Source organism: Ranitomeya imitator, chromosome 2 (assembly GCF_032444005.1).
Source record: "Ranitomeya imitator isolate aRanImi1 chromosome 2, aRanImi1.pri, whole genome shotgun sequence".
Taxonomy (NCBI): Eukaryota; Metazoa; Chordata; class Amphibia; order Anura; family Dendrobatidae; genus Ranitomeya; species Ranitomeya imitator.
In genome coordinates, this window is record NC_091283.1 from 354,055,964 (window position 1) to 354,075,591 (window position 19,628).

At 44.1% G+C, this 19,628-nt stretch overlaps 1 protein-coding gene and 1 long non-coding RNA gene across 3 annotated transcripts in view; one reads left to right on the forward strand and one right to left on the reverse strand.

Annotated features, from left to right (window-relative positions):
* LOC138663764 (oocyte zinc finger protein XlCOF22-like) overlaps positions 1–19,628 on the reverse strand; it is a 71,788-nt gene that overhangs the window by 8,271 nt on the left and 43,889 nt on the right. The gene's annotated exons all lie outside the window — the stretch shown is intronic.
* On the forward strand, positions 10,152–11,022 carry LOC138663772 (uncharacterized). Its single transcript, XR_011318234.1, has 5 exons — positions 10,152–10,236; positions 10,347–10,404; positions 10,494–10,549; positions 10,642–10,701; positions 10,937–11,022. It is a non-coding gene; the product is annotated as an uncharacterized lncRNA (long non-coding RNA).

Sequence of the window (19,628 nt, forward strand, 5' to 3'; positions counted from 1 at the left end):
CTTGGACCTTAACAGGATCCATCTCGATAGTAGAAGGGGAAAAGATGAACCCCAAAAATGAAACCTTCTGCATACCAAAGAGACACTTTGATCCCTTTACAAACAAAGAATTAGCACGCAGGACCTGAAAAACCGTTCTGACCTGCTTCACATGAGACTCCCAATCATCCAAGAAGACCAAAATGTCATCCAAGTACACAATCAGGAATTTATCCAGGTACTCTCGGAAGATGTCATGCATAAAGGACTGAAACACTGATGGAGCATTGGCAAGTCCGAATGGCATCACTAGCTACTCAAAATGACCCTCGGGCGTATTAAATGCAGTTTTCCATTCATCGCCTCGCCTGATTCGCACCAGATTATACGCACCACGAAGATCTATCTTGGTGAACCAACTAGCCCCCTTAATCCGAGCAAACAAATCAGATAACAATGGCAAGGGGTACTGAAATTTAACCGTGATCTTATTTAGAAGGCGGTAATCTATACAAGGTCTCAGCGAACCATCCTTCTTGGCTACAAAAAAGAACCCTGCTCCTAATGGTGACGATGACGGGCGAATATGCCCCTTCTCCAGGGATTCCTTCACATAACTGCGCATAGCGGCGTGCTCAGGCACGGATAAATTAAACAGTCAACCTTTTGGGAATTTACTACCAGGAATCAAATTGATAGCACAATCACAATCCCTATGCGGAGGTAGGGTATCGGACTTGGGCTCATCAAATACATCCCGGTAATCAGACTAGAACTCTGGAACCTCAGAAGGGGTGGATGACAAAATTGACAGAAATGGAACATCACCATGTACCCCCTGACAACCCCAGCTGGACACCGACATGGATTTCCAATCTAATACTGGATTATGGGCTTGTAGCCATGGCAACCCCAACACGACCACATCATGCAGATTATGCAACACCAGAAAGCGAATAACCTCCTGATGTGCAGGAGCCATGCACATGGTCAGCTGGGTCCAGTATTGAGGCTTATTCTTGGCCAAAGGCGTGGCATCAATTCCTCTCAATGGAATAGGACACTGCAAGGGCTCCAAGAGAAACCCACAACGCTTAGCATACTCCAAGTCCATCAAATTCAGGGCAGCGCCTGAATCCACAAATGCCATGACAGAATACGATGACAAAGAGCAGATCAAGGTAACGGACAGAAGAAATTTTGACTGTACCGTACCAATGGTGGCAGACCTAGCGAACCGCTTAGTGCGCTTAGGACAATCAGAGATAGCATGAGTGGAATCACCACCGTAGAAACACAGCCCATTCAGACGTCTGTGTTCTTGCCGTTTAACTCTGGTCAAAGTCCTATCGCACTGCATAGGCTCAGGTTTAAGCTCAGGTAATACCGCCAAATGGTGCACAGATTTACGCTCACGCAAGCGTCGACCGATCTGAATGGCCAAAGACATAGACTCATTCAAACCAGCAGGCATAGGAAATCCCACCATGACATCCTTAAGGGCTTCAGAGAGACCCTTTCTGAACATAGCTGCCAGCGCAGATTCATTCCATTGAGTGAGCACTGACCACTTTCTAAATTTCTGACAATATACCTCTATCTCATCCTGACCCTGACAAAGAGCCAGCAAATTCTTTTCTGCCTGATCCACTGAATTAGGCTCATCGTACAGCAATCCGAGCGCCAGGAAAAACGCATCGATATTACTTAATGCAGGATCTCCTGGCGCAAGAGAAAATGCCCAGTCCTGAGGGTCGCCGCGCAAAAAAGAAATAATAATCAAAACCTGTTGAACTGGATCACCAGAGGAGCGAGGTTTCAGGGCCAGAAATAGCTTACAATTATTTTTGAAACTCAGAAACTTAGTTCTATCTCCAAAAAACAAATCAGGAATAGGAATTCTTGGTTCTAACATAGATTTCTGATCAATAGTGTCTTAAATCTTTTGTACTCTTGCCGAGAGCTGATCCACAAATGAAGACAGACTTCTAATGTCCATCGCTACACCTGTGTACTGAACCACCCAAATGTCTAGGGGAAAAAAAAGGCAAAACACAGTGCAAAGAAAAAAAAATGGTCTCAGAACTTCTTTTTTCCCTCTATTGAGAATCATTAGTACTTTTGGCTTCCTGTACTGTTATGAAAGGCAATTCAGTATCACTATGGACATGGAGGTCAGAGCACATACAGTGATCTGACAATAAACCAAAATAACAGAACGAGCTCTGAGACGTGGGAACTCTGCAGACCGCAATCCCCAATCCTCTCCAAACAACACCAGAGGCAGCCGTGGACTGCGCCCAACTCTGCCTATGCAACTCGGCACAGCCTGAGAAACTAACTAGCCTGAAGATAGAAAACAAGCCTACCTTGCCTCAGAGAAATACCCCAAAGGAAAAGGCAGCCCCCCACATATAATGACTGTGAGTTAAGATGAAAAGACAAACGTAGGGATGAAATAGATTCAGCAAAGTGAGGCCCGACTTTCTTAACAGAGCGAGGACAGGAAAGATAACTTTGCGGTCTACACAAAACCCTAAAGAAAACCACGCAAAGGGGGCAAAAAGACCCTCCGTACCGAACTAACGGCACGGAGGTACACCCTTTGCGTCCCAGAGCTTCCAGCAAAACAATTAGACAAGCTGGACAGAAAAAATAGCAAACAAATAGCAAAGAAGAACTTAGCTATGCAGAGCAGCAGGCCACAGGAATGATCCAGGGAAAAACAAGTCCAACACTGGAACATTGACAGGAAGCCAGGATCAAAGCATTAGGTGGAGTTAAGTAGAGAAGCACCTAACGACCTCACCAGATCACCTGAGGGAGGAAACTCAGAAGCCGCAGTACCACTTTCCTCCACAAACGGAAGCTCCCAGAGAGAATCAGCCGAAGTACCACTTGTGACCACAGGAGGGAGCTCTGCCACAGAATTCACAACACTAAATGTCTCATTTTGAAAATACAGTTAGAAATTAATATGTGCATTTGCACTTTATGTATTGCGTCTTCACCTTAGGCTGCGCTGGCTTCTCCCCTTTTTTGGTCTGTTATTGGTAAGTGGCTGACCACCACTGTTGCCGTGCGCCGCGCCTGGTTATGTGCGCCATTCTTTCTGTGTCTCAGTGATTGATAGGCTGCTGTTCACACTCACAGCAGCCCTGCCCTGCCTCAGGCTTTGTTTAATTATGCACCTGTGCCTCAGCCTGTCTCACTCTTCATCTGTGGTTCTGGATGGGCAGTGTGGAGGTTGGATCTGAAATGTCTGTCTGGACCTGGTCAACCTTTATCCTCGCTTGCCTACTCTGGCGCCATGGGGGTGACTCAGTAATGCTCCAGGTACAGCATGCTTTTAATGTGGTCTTGCTTTTAGTTCATTTAGGAGGCCTTTATGGCACAGCGAATATAAAAAACGTAGTGTAGGACTTCCCCAATATGAGATTGCCGTGAAGAGGCGGGGTGGCTCAAAGAATTGATCAATTGTTTGCTAAATGTCTCATTTTGAAAATACAGTTAGAAATTAATATGTGCATTTGCACTTTATGTATTGCGTCTTAACCTTAGGCTGCGCTGGCTTCTCCCCTTTTTTGCTCTGTTATTGGTAAGTGGCTGACCACCACTGTTGCCGTGCGCCGCACCTGGTTATGTGCGCCATTCTTTCTGTGTCTCAGTGATTAATAGGCTGCTGTTCACACTCAGCCCTGCCTCAGGCTTTGTTTAATTATGCACCTGTGCTTCAGCCTGTCTCACTCTTTATCTGTGGTTCTGGATGGGCAGTGTGGAGGTTGGATCCGAAATGTCTGTCTGGACCTGGTCAACCTTTATCCTCGCTTGCCTACTCTGGCGCCATGGGGGTGACTCAGTAATGCTCCAGGTACAGCATGCTTTTAATGTGGTCTTGCTTTTAGTTCATTTAGGAGGCCTTTATGGCACAGCGAATATAAAAAACGTAGTGTAGGACTGCCCCAATATGAGATTGCCGTGAAGAGGCGGGGTGGCTCAAAGAATTGATCAATTGTTTGCTAAATGTCTCATTTTGAAAATACAGTTAGAAATTAATATGTGCATTTGCACTTTATGTATTGCGTCTTAACCTTAGGCTGCGCTGGCTTCTCCCCTTTTTTGCTCTGTTATTGGTAAGTGGCTGACCACCACTGTTGCCGTGCGCCGCGCCTGGTTATGTGCGCCATTCTTTCTGTGTCTCAGTGATTGATAGGCTGCTGTTCACACTCACAGCAGCCCTGCCCTGCCTCAGGCTTTGTTTAATTATGCACCTGTGCCTCAGCCTGTCTCACTCTTCATCTGTGGTTCTGGATGGGCAGTGTGGAGGTTGGATCCGAAATGTCTGTCTGGACCTGGTCAACCTTTATCCTCGCTTGCCTACTCTGGCGCCATGGGGGTGACTCAGTAATGCTCCAGGTACAGCATGCTTTTAATGTGGTCTTGCTTTTAGTTCATTTAGGAGGCCTTTATGGCACAGCGAATATAAAAAACGTAGTGTAGGACTGCCCCAATATGAGATTGCCGTGAAGAGGCGGGGTGGCTCAAAGAATTGATCAATTGTTTGCTAAATGTCTCATTTTGAAAATACAGTTAGAAATTAATATGTGCATTTGCACTTTATGTATTGCGTCTTAACCTTAGGCTGCGCTGGCTTCTCCCCTTTTTTGCTCTGTTATTGGTAAGTGGCTGACCACCACTGTTGCCGTGCGCCGCGCCTGGTTATGTGCGCCATTCTTTCTGTGTCTCAGTGATTGATAGGCTGCTGTTCACACTCACAGCAGCCCTGCCCTGCCTCAGGCTTTGTTTAATTATGCACCTGTGCCTCAGCCTGTCTCACTCTTCATCTGTGGTTCTGGATGGGCAGTGTGGAGGTTGGATCCGAAATGTCTGTCTGGACCTGGTCAACCTTTATCCTCGCTTGCCTACTCTGGCGCCATGGGGGTGACTCAGTAATGCTCCAGGTACAGCATGCTTTTAATGTGGTGTTGCTTTTAGTTCATTTAGGAGGCTTTTATGGCACAGCGAATATAAAAAACGTAGTGTAGGACTGCCCCAATATGAGATTGCCGTGAAGAGGCGGGGTGGCTCAAAGAATTGATCAATTGTTTGCTAAATGTCTCATTTTGAAAATACAGTTAGAAATTAATATGTGCATTTGCACTTTATGTATTGCGTCTTAACCTTAGGCTGCGCTGGCTTCTCCCCTCTTTTGCTCTGTTATTGGTAAGTGGCTGACCACCACTGTTGCCGTGTGCCGCGCCTGGTTATGTGCGCCATTCTTTCTGTGTCTCAGTGATTGATAGGCTGCTGTTCACACTCACAGCAGCCCTGCCCTGCCTCAGGCTTTGTTTAATTATGCACCTGTGCCTCAGCCTGTCTCACTCTTCATCTGTGGTTCTGGATGGGCAGTGTGGAGGTTGGATCCGAAATGTCTGTCTGGACCTGGTCAACCTTTATCCTCGCTTGCCTACTCTGGCGCCATGGGGGTGACTCAGTAATGCTCCAGGTACAGCATGCTTTTAATGTGGTCTTGCTTTTAGTTCATTTAGGAGGCCTTTATGGCACAGCGAATATAAAAAACGTAGTGTAGGACTGCCCCAATATGAGATTGCCATGAAGAGGCAGGGTGGCTCAAAGAATTGATCGATTGTTTGCTAAATGTCTCATTTTGAAAATACAGTTAGAAATTAATATGTGCATTTGCACTTTATGTATTGCGTCTTAACCTTAGGCTGCGCTGGCTTCTCCCCTTTTTTACAGCTGTCAACTACTCTTTCTTCTACCGAATGGACTAATATCAAAAACAAAGCCGACAAGATCCTAGCTGAATATCAAAAGACTCTACGGGAACGAAAGCGGCAGAAGTTCCAAAGGGACAACGAGGACTATTCAAAAGACCAAGTCTATAGATGGAACAACTCCTACACTACCTGGCATCAACCTCCGAATCAGAGAAAACAAGGCTCCTTCAGTTCAAGCAGCGATTCTTCAGTTGAAACAAACCGATATCGTTTTTTATCGAAAGGCCGAAGGGGCGGAGGACAACACGCAGACCAACCAGACGAGCGAGGAAACAGGATAACGACACGGTCCCAGGTAAGTCATCAAACCTGGTGATTAATATATCCAGATATCTTCTCTCCCCTGCAGAGCTATCACTTCTTCAAAAAGGACTTTTGTTTTGTCCAACCCCAAACTGGAATGATTTTCAACTTGAGAAAGAGTTACAACGATTTTATCGGACTGTTAGACTAAAGACTCATTTCGGCACTATTGGTAACATCAATAATAACATTTCGGAGTCTCAAGGAGCGATGCCTACTCCAGGGATATCTATTTCATCACTAGGGCTACGTAATCCCAGTAATTTCCACCCGCCACGTACCCATCATACCACAGAGACGTTTATTGAATTGGTGGATTGTGAAGTTAAACTACTCTCACACCAACAAAAACTTGGTCTATATCCATCACACCCAAACCTCTCTCCAAGTGAAAAAACGGCACTGAAGTCCCTAGCAGAAAACAAGGAGATTATCATAAAACCAGCTGACAAAGGTGGGGCCATTGTGGTCATGGACCGACTGACATATAACCAGGAGGTATATAGACAGCTGTCAGACACTGAACCATACCAGGTTATACAAAGGGACCCCCCCTTTGATATTGATCATAAGATCAAACATCTCGTCAAACTGTATCTTGAACAAAACACAATAGACCAGAAAACGGCCTCCTTTTTATCACATCCCCACCCAATCACGCCAGTTTTTTATATTTTACCAAAGATACATAAATCATTGAACAATCCACCACGGAGTCCATTCTCTCCCCTTTGTCAGTATTTTTGGAAAAGATCCTCACGCCCCTTATAAGAACAACAAAATCCTTTATGCTTGATGTGGGCCACTTCCGAACTATCTTGAAACAGCTGGGCTCAGTTTCCCCTGACACCCTACTAGTGACATTAGACGTCCATAATTTATATACGTCAATTTCACATGACAAGGGCATTGAGGCAACCAAATTCCTATTAGAGGATTCAGATCTATCAGCGGATTCGATCCAACTATGTTTGGATCTACTTAAATTGGTGCTCTATGAAAACTTTTTTCTCTATGAGGATACTTTTTACAACCAGAAACGGGGTACAGCGATGGGGTCAAATGTAGCGCCTGCCTACGCTAACGCCTTCATGAATCACTTTGAGATCATATATGTCTTTACCCACTCTTCATTTCAACAAAGTGCCATTTGTTATCATAGATTCATAGATGGCATATTTCTCATCTGGAAAGGCACACCCGCTACCCTAAACACGTTCCACTTGTACCTGAACTCCATTTTCCCTGAGTTACAATTCACCATTCACTATGACAAAGATTCAGTACCCTTCCTTGATACCTCGGTAATCAAAAACCCAGAGGGACACCTTCAAGCGGATCTGTATTGCAAACCGACAGATTGCAACAGCTTACTCCATTATTTAAGTTGCCACCCGAAAACCACTAGAGACAACATACCCCGCTCACAATTTAACACGCATAGTTTCTGAAGCAGACACAGTAACAACCAGATTGGACACTATGGCACAGAAATTCAAGGAAAGGAATTGTCCCTCAAAGTTATTAGCCAAAGAAAAAGCTTGCACCCTTACTCCACCCTCACCTTCTCCACCCACTCATCCAAGGGAAAGGGTTCCATTTGTGCACACACCATCCCCTGATGCCAAAGGTCCATTCCATTATTAGAAAGCATCGGCCACTCTTGGCCCAGGCTTACCCCAAAATTGAGTCTTTCAACACTCCTATCCTGATGTGTACCAAAAGAGCAACCAACTTGAGGGATAGTTTAGTAAGAGCAGATATAGGCAGCACCCGCCCAACTACCACACAAAGACTTTTAAGCACTAGATGCCATGGCACATTTCCCTGTTTGAATTGTGCCTCCTGCTCTAACATTATTAATTCTGAAAATATTACACATCCCAGGACTGCAAATCCTATCCCATACGCGGATATTACACTTGTGATACCAATTTCGCCATCTACATAGTGAAATACCCATGTGGCCTCCTCTATGTGGGGGAGACCACACAGCATGTGAAAGACAGAATAGCCAGCCATAAATCTACAATCAGATGTGGGAAGACCTGGCTCCCCCTCCAGGACCATTTTCTCAAACATCACCATTCGGTGGCACAGTTGAAATTCCAAGTGGTGGAACACATAGATCGCCCTAAGCGAGGTGGCGATCGGGTGAAGATCTTAAAACAAAGAGAATCTTACTGGATTCACACTTTAGACCCACTTGAACCTAAGGGCTTGAACAGGGAAATTAATTGGCTTCTAAGATATTATTAACCACTTTTTCTTGCCTTTTAGACACACTGATGCCATCTATATCTAGGTGAGTGTCTACTCCTAACCTCTTGGGCTTACCATATATACTCGAGTATAAGCCGAGATTTTCAGCCCATTTTTTTGGGCTGAAAGTCCCTCTCTCGGCTTATACTTGAGTCATACCGGGGGGTCGGCAGGGAAGGGGGAGCGGGGGCTGTGTAATTATACTTACCTATTGCTGGCGCGGTCCCTGCAGTCCCTGCTTCTTCCAGCGCTGCAGATTCTTCCTGTACTTAGCGGTCACATGGTACCGCTCATTACAGTCATGAATATGCGCATATTCATGACTGTAATGATCGGTAACTGTGACCGCTCAATACAGGAAGAAGATGCAGCCAGGAGCAGGTAAGTATACGGGGAGGGGAGCGCTGTGCGATATTTACCGCTCCTTCCGGTGCGGCTCCATCTCCAGGGTCCTCTGGCTGTGACGCTCAGGTCAGAGGGCGCGGTGACGTGGTCAGTGCGCGCCCTCTGCTGAGCGTCAGTGCTGAAGACGGAGCAGGTAAATATTGAAAGCGCCGGCGTCCTGAGCGAAGAGAGGTGAGTATGTGATTTTTTATTATTGCAGAAGCAGCAGCATTATATATGGCACAGCTTTATATGGAGCATCTATGGGGCCATAATGAACGGTGCAGAGCATTATATGTGGGGCACAGCTTTATATGGAGCATCTATGGGGCCATAATGAACGGTGCAGAGCATGATATGTGTGGCACAGCTTTATATGGAGCATCTATGGGGCCATAATTAACGGTGCAGAGCATGATATGTGGGGCACAGCTTGATATGGAGCATCTATGGGGCAATAGTGAACGGTGCAGAGCCTTCTATATGGCACAGCTTTATATGGAGCGTCTATGGGGCCATAATGAACGGTGCAGAGCATTATATGTGCCACAGCTTTATATGGAGCATCTATGGGGCAATAATCAACGGTATGGAGCATTATATATGGCACAGTTTTTTATGGAGCATTTATGGGGCAATAATGAACAGTATGGAGCATTATATATGATGAACGGTATGGAGCATCTATTTTTATTTTTGAAATTCACCGGTAGCTGCTGCATTTCCTACCCTAGGCTTATACTCGAGTCAATAAGTTTTCCCAGTTTTTTTGTGGCAAAATTAGGGGGGTCGGCTTATACTCGGGTCGTCTTATACTCGAGCATATACGGTATATATATTTTTTCATTTTTTTCATTTCTTCATTTTTTTCATTTTTTCCATTCTTTTCATTTTTTTCATTTTCTCATTATTTTAATTATTTTCATATCTTTATTTCAATTTATTTTTTCATCATTTTTTTCATTTTTTTAATTTCATATATTTTTTTCATTTTTTGCATTTCTTCTTCTTTCGTCCTCTGGATACTGACCATATAAACTGCCTTTTTCCCTAGGTTCATAAATGTACCTTTTATTTTTAATTTTACTATGTTCATTATTTCTTTATTTTCCTATTTTTTTTTTCATTTATTTTCCTCCTTACAAATTTGCTTTTGGTTACATTGCAGACTTTTACTTGAATGTGGACCTTCATTAACTAATATAGGTGTTACACTTCAACTAACTACTATCCGGGTAGTACTGACTGCGCCCTGTTAGTTAAAACACACCATCTCAATAAGTATTTATGTCCCCACACAGCGCACATCAGCGCTTGCAGTTACCAGGCAGGGAGAGTCCCTGACAACGCTCTGACATGCGCATTAGGTAGGACAGGAGTGACGCGACGTCACTTCCGGTTTACAATTTCCGGTTCAGAGAGCGGCAGGGCTATGTAAGGTCGCGCTATAGCGATCAAGGCACATCGCACAGCAGGACGCAGGAGCGCTGCCCTTCCACTACACAAGGTAAACGACAGCCCCACGCCAGCCCCTTGCCGCACCACAGATGGAGCTTACTCTCCATACCTCAGTGCGCTTTACCCACGTCTTACTTTATGCTCTGGTGACCCTTGCAGGCTTTCACTTTCTCCAAAGCAAGACGCAGATGCGCCGCTTAAAACACAGACTCTTAAGGTAAATACCTATTCCATAGTACAAGGGCACCATATTAAAACTTGCTATACATTTCATTTCCCCTCACCACCACACTTATGACCTTCCAGGTTTCTCATCTTATACGGATCAGCAACCAGGTCGCACATTCTATGACCTTTAAACGGTAAAATAAAATATAACCCTATTCGGCTGATAACCTACCAATTAACCTATCATTTAATCACAAAATGTTAATACCACTATTATTCCTTTTAGCCCCTGGATATTACAGAGATACCTTGCTCCGAAAGAATCACTCACAGTACCTGGATTAAGGTAAGACCCGATCACCACTAACTAGGCTCTCCTTAGATACCGGTTCATGTGATGCATTATGTTCAGTGAAATAACCCTTTTAGCCTCAATGCATATGGAAACGATATTTTGCCCTGGGCTATGAATAATATTAGAACATATACAAATGTGAACTACTTCCATTACGGCATCTGCACTATGTTGTATCCTTTACTATTGTATTTATTTTTGTATGTTGTTGTTTTTATATTCACAGCGACCTTAGACTAAGACCCGGGAGGGTCGAAACGTCATCACTGTTGTGTCGCATATTCATATTGTATTACTCACTTCGTGTTTGATCCGATGTTTTTCTATTGTATTTAAATAAATTAGCATTTTGAAAACTACATTTCTGCATAAGATATTTCACTTAGGGAGTGCGGTAGATTACTGTATACTCTTTAAATGCAAACCACCCTCCTTTTTGAGGATGCGTCATGGTATTTATAAACTCTTGATCAGCTATAAGCCTTCTAATGCCTGGTCCCACGAACACACCTTCCTTCAACTTGAATATGACGAGCTAACATGAACTGAGATTAAAAAGTGTGAACAGGCGAGAACCAAGATAAAATAATTGAATCAAGCCCGGGCATGTCGGAGCCTGCTCGTTCAGCTTGCAACATGTTGATGCTGGTTTCATTAGCTCACTCTGAAAGTTCTTTTGTTTGAAAGTTATATTTTTTGGCATTGTATATCGTCAATGGTCAATGCATTGATGTGAATTAATTAATAGTAATTTTGTCTTTCAAAACCCTAAGATAAAAAAAATACCAAAAATTGAGAAAAATATACTAAATTTGAAGAGAATTTTGCATTTTGTGGCAAATCCTGACATCCAGGATTTTTTAAAATATTTTTTTCGCTTTCAGCACACCAAAATACATGGAAATTAGATGAAAATAATCAAACAGCTTTTTAGTCGCAGACCTGTGTTATTAATGATAATATATATTTTATAGTAAAAGTCGGTGATCAACAGGGGTGGCACTAGCAACTGTAGGCAAGAAAGCACAGACTAAAAGATTCTGCTTTTCAGTTTTTTTGCAGCTGTGTTCAACTCTGAATTTTCATGGATTCCAGTTTTAGTGTTACTGTATCAAATCTTTTTTTACTGAAATGTAAAGGAGAGACTCAAAGGGTTTTATAGGTGACTGCTATTGGGTGATGCCTGTCTCATACATTACTGGATAGCTAATGCAAATTGCCTCTTCAGAGAAAAAGAGGACTTAAACTCTATAGCGCCACCTGTTAGAAGTAGCGATCCTACAAGTCACAATCAACCCTTTAACGAGTCGTACAAAATGACTTAGGATAAAAGCCAAATCAGTATCTCAATTCGCAGGCACGGTGTTTTGGGCTGTTGGCCCTCGTCAGTGCGAAGCATGAGAAGTAATTTGGCTAGATAAGAGGCTCTGGACTGGGGTCTAAAGGGCAACGTTTCTCCTTATGGAGAGTTACATACCTTCTCTGGCTTTTCAAGGTAAGGAAGCTTATTCGCCGTGCAATGCTTATCTGGGAAATATAATATGCAAATTGCCTCTTCAGAGAAAAAGAGGACTTAAACTCTATAGCGCCACCTGTTGGAAGTAGCGATCCTACAAGTCACAATCAACCCTTTAACGAGTCGTGCAATATGACTTAGGATAAAAGCCAAATCAGTATCTCAATTCGCAGACACGGTGTTTCAGGCTGTTGGCCCTTGTCAGTGCGAAGCATGAGAACTAATTGACAAGCAGAGCTGGTATGTTATTCTCCATAAGGAGAAACATTGCTCCTTAGACCCCAGTCCAGAGCCTTTCATCTAGCCAAATTAGTTCTCATGCTACGCACTGACGAGGGCCAGCAGCCCGAAATACCGTGTCTGCGAATTGAGATACTGATTTGGCTTTTATCCTAAGTCATATTGCACAACTCGTTAAAGGGTTGATTGTGACTTGTAGGATCGCTACTTCCAACAGGTGGCGCTATAGAGTTTAAGTCCTCTTTTTCTCAGAAGAGGCAATTTGGATAGCTACATGCACTCTAGCACAGAGGAGGACAGACAGTGAAGCACTATGTTCATGTACAAACAAGCCATGGCTTTGGAGCAAGTTGATTAGTACATGTATTTAAAAAAAATGCTTGTTTTTTTTCTTATTTACAACAACTAAGATAATCAAAATTGAGACTAAACTATGTATTTATTCAGAAAGCATTATCACCATAACCAGTGCAACAATTCACCATACTGATCATTCTCACATGATTTTCATCCAGAATGTATTAAAAAAAGCATTGACATGTGTCACTGGTTGAAAAAAAATATTACTTATCTCTGCATAGTGTGCAAAAACCAATGTTTGGACCCTAATCAGGTCTTTATCAAGCTCACAACATTTGCTATACCTGCATCAATAAACAGGTAAGTGTGTCTTAACACAACAATCAATAACAATGGTTCTGTGACATAACAAATTATCAGCGATTAGGTCCCCAAACATTATAAAAATTATGCTCAAATTTATATTTATCATATATTGTTATGTCCTTTAGCAAATTAAAACAATTCATACACAAAAACAGAGAGCAGTTAACTGTTGTAGCCTTCTACAGTAACTGTGCTGTTTCACCATCCAGAACATGTACATGTGAAGACATAACGCTACTAACAGTGGCGGACACTGACAGCTTTGGGCCCCTGTGCAAGAAATTTGTCTGGGCCCCCGCCCTGTCCAGCATGCTGCTTATGATGAGTGCAATCTGGCTCCGAGCAACAAACCAGATTGCCCTCATTATCAAAGGTTAAGATTTGGTTCTGCTGGTTCCAGTGCAGTCAGACTTGCAGTCAGGTGACAACTAGTGTTCGCTGTCAGTGAATAGAACACTGCAGACTCTCTAGTTGGCACAAGACAGCAAGTGTGCGAAGTGCATCCTCTTGGTTATGTGATTACTGTAGGAACCGGCAGAGCCTGACCATGTACCTATATATTGTATTACTTTATATGTCTGGTATCTGATAGTATACTACAAATAAAAGTATGGAATCGTGTAGTAGACTGCATTATTCCATACAACAGTATCATGTAAAAGACGTACTACAGGGAGGGCCCCCACACAGCTCTCCCTATATACAATTTGTGCCCTCACAGAGTCCCTGATGAAATCTGGATGCAGGTCAGCTGTATATTGCGACCTGCGGACCAGTGTTTCCGGGTGTTTTGTTATCACAGATAGCCCAGTCCGATTTCCACATTTTGCCCAGGTCTGTTATATATGAGCCATATACTAATCTGTGTACTAGATGTTATGTACTATACCACTGATGGCGAACCTTTTAGAGACCGAGTGCCCAAACTGCAATCTAAAATTCCCTTACGGTATTTATTGCAAAGTACCAACACAGCAATTTAACCGGAATACTGTGGTTTTAGATTAGAAAATCTCCTACATTAGCACGCCATAGCAAAGAGCTTGTAAGCACTGCACTCCAAGCCAAAGATACTAGCCACCGATTGCAGTGGAGGTCTGTTCTTGAGAATGAAGAGGATTTTTATTCCAAAGTAATATTGCCAAGTTGTTTGTTTTTTACAGCCTCTTTGCAATTGTAACCCTTTATCATGATGAGAATAACCCTTTAAGCCAGGCATGTCAAACTATATTCACATATTCCTCCATACAGTGAAATGGGCCTCACATAGTGCTCCATACTGTATAATGGCCCCACATGATGGTGCCTACTGTATAATGACCATATATGATGCTCCATACTGTATAATGGCCCCACATGATGCTCCATACTGTATAATGGCCACACATGATGCTCCATACTGTATAATGGCCACACATGATGCTCCATACTGTATAATGGCCATATATGATGCTGCCTACTGTGCAATGGCCACACATGATGCGTCATACTGTATAATGGCCCCACATGATGCTGTGTACTGTATAATGGCCACATATGATGCTCCATACTGTATAATGGCCACACATGATGATCCATACTGTATAATGGCCACACATGATGATCCATACTGTATAATGGCCCCACATGTTGATGCTCAATACTGTATAATGGCCCCACATGATGATGCATACTTTATAATGGCCCAACATGATGATGCATACCGTATAATGGCCCCACATGATGCATACTTTATAATGGCCCCACATGATACATACAGTATAATGGCCACATATGATGCTCCATACTGTATAATGACCCCACATGATGATGCTTAATACTGTATAATGGCCCCACATGATGGTACATAGAGTATGATGGCCCCACATGATGATGCATACAATATAATGGCCCCACATGATGATGCATACAATATAATAGCCCCACATGATGCTGCATACAGTATAATGGCCAAATATGATGCTGCATACATTATAATGGCCACATATGACGCTGCATACAGTATAATGGCCCCACATGATGCTACATACAGTATAATGGCCCCATATACTGCTCCATACTGTGTAATGGCCTTGCATTACAAAAAAAATACTCACCTCTGTCCGTTCCAACACTGATCTAGTCTCTTCATATATCAGTCCTACCTGTGGGCATGCGCACCATCTCGGCAATAGTGCCGCCGTCACTCTCCTCAGATCGCGCACCATCCCCGTCCTCAGCAAGAGCGCAGACTGATGGAACGGCGTGCGGCCTGATGGGAGAGTTGGGGTGTATGTCCACTGTCCAGATTACATCCGGATTAGCTGCGGATTGAATGCTGCGTACAACCTCAGCATTCAATCCGCAGCGTCCAGATATTACAATATAGTGGAGGTGATTTTATGAAATCCCGTCTCCACTATGCGTGTGAACACGCATCCGGCGGCCCTGCGTTTCCGGACATGCGGTGCGTCTTTTTAGAACGCAGCATGTCTGTTTACCTTGTGGCGACGCTCCGTCGCCGCAAGGTAAATCACAGGGTCTTATGAATGGGGTGCGGAGATTCCGGATATGTGCAATGAACACATCCGAAATCACCGGGCGTATAGAAGGGAGCGGCGCTTTGGGCGGAGTGAGTTTTCCGCTCCGTCCAAAGCGTCGGCAATCCTGAACGTGGAACCTTACCCTTAGGAGCAGAGTGGCTGTGGTGCTAGTGATGAGGGTCTGGGAGATTACACGCGGGCTGAGAAAAGTGATGGCGGAGCTAGTTTTGAGGAGATGGCACGCGTGCCCCCTCTAGCAGGTTTGCCACCACTGTACTGTACTATGTGCACATATATAGTGTTACATGCACTGAGCACTGACCAGGCTGCAGGAACTCACATTATAATATACTAGATGGTGGCCCGATTCTAACGCATCGGGTATTCTAGAATATGCATGTCCACGTAGTATATTGCCCAGTCACATAGTATATTGCCCAGCCACGTAGTATATTGCCCAGCGATGTAGTATATTGTCAAGTTACATAGTATATTGCCCAGCGACGTAGTATATTGCCCAGCCATGTAGTATATTGCCCAGCCACGTAGTATATTGCCCAGCCACGTAGTATATTGCCCAGCCACGTAGTATATTGCCCAGCGACGTAGTATATTGCCCAGCCACGTAGTATATTGCCCAGTTACGTAGTATATTGCCCAGCGACGTAGTATATTGCCCAGCCACATAGTATACAGCAGAGCCACGTAGTATGTTGCCCAGCCACATAGTATATTGCCCACATAGTATACAGCAGAGCCACGTAGTATATTGCTCAGACACATAGTATACAGCAGAGCCACGTAGTATATTGCCCAGACACATAGTATACAGCAGAGCCACCTAGTATATTGCCCAGACACATAGTATACAGCAGAGCCACGTAGTATATTGCCCACATAGTATACAGCAGAGCCACGTAGTATATTGCCCAGACACATAGTATACAGCAGAGCCACCTAGTATATTGCCCAGACACATAGTATACAGCAGAACCACGTAGTATATTGCCCAGACACATAGTATACAGCAGAGCCACGTAGTATATTGCCCACATAGTATACAGCAGAGCCACGTAGTATATTGCCCAGACACATAGTATACAGCAGAACCACGTAGTATATTGCCCAGACACATAGTATACAGCAGAGCCACGTAGTATATTGCCCACATAGTATACAGCAGAGCCACGTAGTATATTGCCCACATAGTATACAGCAGAGCCACGTAGAATATTGCCCAGACACATAGTATACAGCAGAGCCACGTAGTATATTGCTCACACACATAGTATACAGCAGAGCCACGTAGTATATTGCCCAGACACATAGTATACAGCAGAGCCACCTAGTATATTGCCCAGACACATAGTATACAGCAGAGCCACGTAGTATATTGCCCACATAGTATACAGCAGAGCCACGTAGTATATTGCCCAGACACATAGTATACAGCAGAGCCACGTAGTATATTGCCCAGACACATAGTATACAGCAGAGCCACGTAGTATATTGCCCAGACACATAGTATACAGCAGAGCCACGTAGTATATTGCTCACACACATAGTATACAGCAGAGCCACGTAGTATATTGCCCACATAGTATACAGCAGAGCCACGTAGAATATTGCCCAGACACATAGTATACAGCAGAGCCACGTAGTATATTGCTCACACACATAGTATACAGCAGAGCCACGTAGTATATTGCCCAGACACATAGTATACAGCAGAGCCACCTAGTATATTGCCCAGACACATAGTATACAGCAGAGCCACGTAGTATATTGCCCACATAGTATACAGCAGAGCCACGTAGTATATTGCCCAGACACATAGTATACAGCAGAGCCACGTAGTATATTTCCCAGACACATAGTATACAGCAGAGCCACGTAGAATATTGCCCAGACACATAGTATACAGCAGAGCCACGTAGTATATTGCTCACACACATAGTATACAGCAGAGCCACGTAGTATGTTGCCCACATAGTATACAGCACAGAGCCACGTAGTATATTGCCCAGACACATAGTATACAGCAGAGCCACGTAGTATATTGCCCAGACACATAGTATACAGCAGAGCCACGTAGAATATTGCCCAGACACATAGTATACAGCAGAGCCACGTAGTATATTGCTCACACACATAGTATACAGCAGAGCCACGTAGAATATTGCTGTGACTCATTGCTGCAGCTTCAGCTTTCATAAAGATCAGGTGACGCTGGAGCCGGGACCTTATCTGTATGTAAGTTTAAGATGGTGCAATAAATCTCAGTACAGTACAGATAGATCCTCTGCAGAAAGCAGATAAGAAAGCAGGAATTAGATGAAGCCGTCACATACCTCCTGCCCCGACCCCCTGGCTCGCTCTCTGCCAACTTCTTCTCTCCTCTCCAGGCCTCCAGCAGAGTGAAACAGGCGCGCAGGTGACGTCAGATCAGCAGACAGACACACAGCCTGCTGTCTGCAATGGGGGATGCCGGCCGGCACTTGTACACACGGCTAATACAGTGCGGGGCCACCGATCTACAGCAGCAGCAGAAAGCCAGGCCCCTGTATGCCCCTGCCTGCCTGCAAGGGCCCCCCTCCACCTCCGGGCCCCGGTGCGGCTGCACCGGTTGAACCGGCGGTAGGTCCGCCCCTGGCTACTAAGACAACACAGGGTGAGGGTAAAACAGTGTGGCAATGATTCATTGAACCACAAAACAGGCAGACAGCACATAGAACAGTCCCAGAGTCTCATCCTTCCGCTGACTCGCCAGGATAATAGCAGGTGTGACTTCAGATCTTCCAAGTTTGCTACCCCACCTGACTGACGCACACAGAAAGGAGGTAATGACAAGCATAGGAAGATGACAGTCCATACAAGGTACAAGGCCAGATGATCCGAAGATCAAAACCTGGCTTCTCTGATCATCTCCAAGGAGTCAGGAGACCAGCAGGTCCCAATCCTGGCTTTCTCCAAATGTATCCATGCTTCAGTGAAGATCAATGGAACAGATCTGTATTCTTCCAACTGGGGCCAAAAACCCCTAGGTTGTTTCCTGTAGAATAATAGATCCGTGCCCATCGTGATTTAGCCATGATATTGGCTGCTGTCCTGTCTCTGGTCCTTTGGATGTCTTGGAGAATTTCTGGATGTCCCTTCTAGCCTCTGTCTCTGAGTCTCTTTATACAGAGGCATGTAACCTATTTTTAGATTTAACAAATGTCCTTCAGTCCAGCATCACAGATAAGAGGAAGAATTGTGATGACATCAAGTAGCATTACTTAATCTATTTGCATAGTTTTTCCCTCTCTTCTTTTGAAGTCAACAAACAGGCTCCATAACACAATGCATAACTAGCATATCAGCAACCATCACTAGTCATCAAAGATAAGAGCACATTATGTTATATGATATATCAGCTTACAAGTCAATATTACAGGCTTACACAAGCAAAAGTATAAATAACAGCCTATTCTTTTTGGTTTGCTAAAAATAGTTGCCTGGGTAAGATACAATGCCATGTCTTCACAAATGAGTCATCATCCTCTATGGGTCACTGTGCATGAGTCAGCATCCTCCATAGGTCAGTGGGCATGCATCAGCATCCTCTGTGGGTCAATGGTCATGTGTCTGCATCCTCAATGGGTCAGTGTTTATAACTCAGCATCCTGTATGGGTTTCTGCGCCTGAGTCAGTATCTTCTATGAGTCAGTGCACATGAGTCAGCTTCCTCAATGGGTCAGTGCTGAAGAGTCAGCATCCTCCATGGGTCACAATAGCCAATAAAGATAGAAGTGTTACCGTTATCCTGGAAAGTCAGAGATGTAAGGGTCACTTTTCTCCTTGTGGATAATTACATGCCAAGCTTGGCATGTCAGAGGGAGATGGATTAAATGCCATGTAATGCTTACCTGGGAAATTAAATATGCAAAATGCCTCTTCAGAGAAGAAGAATTGATCTCTAGTGCCATCTATTT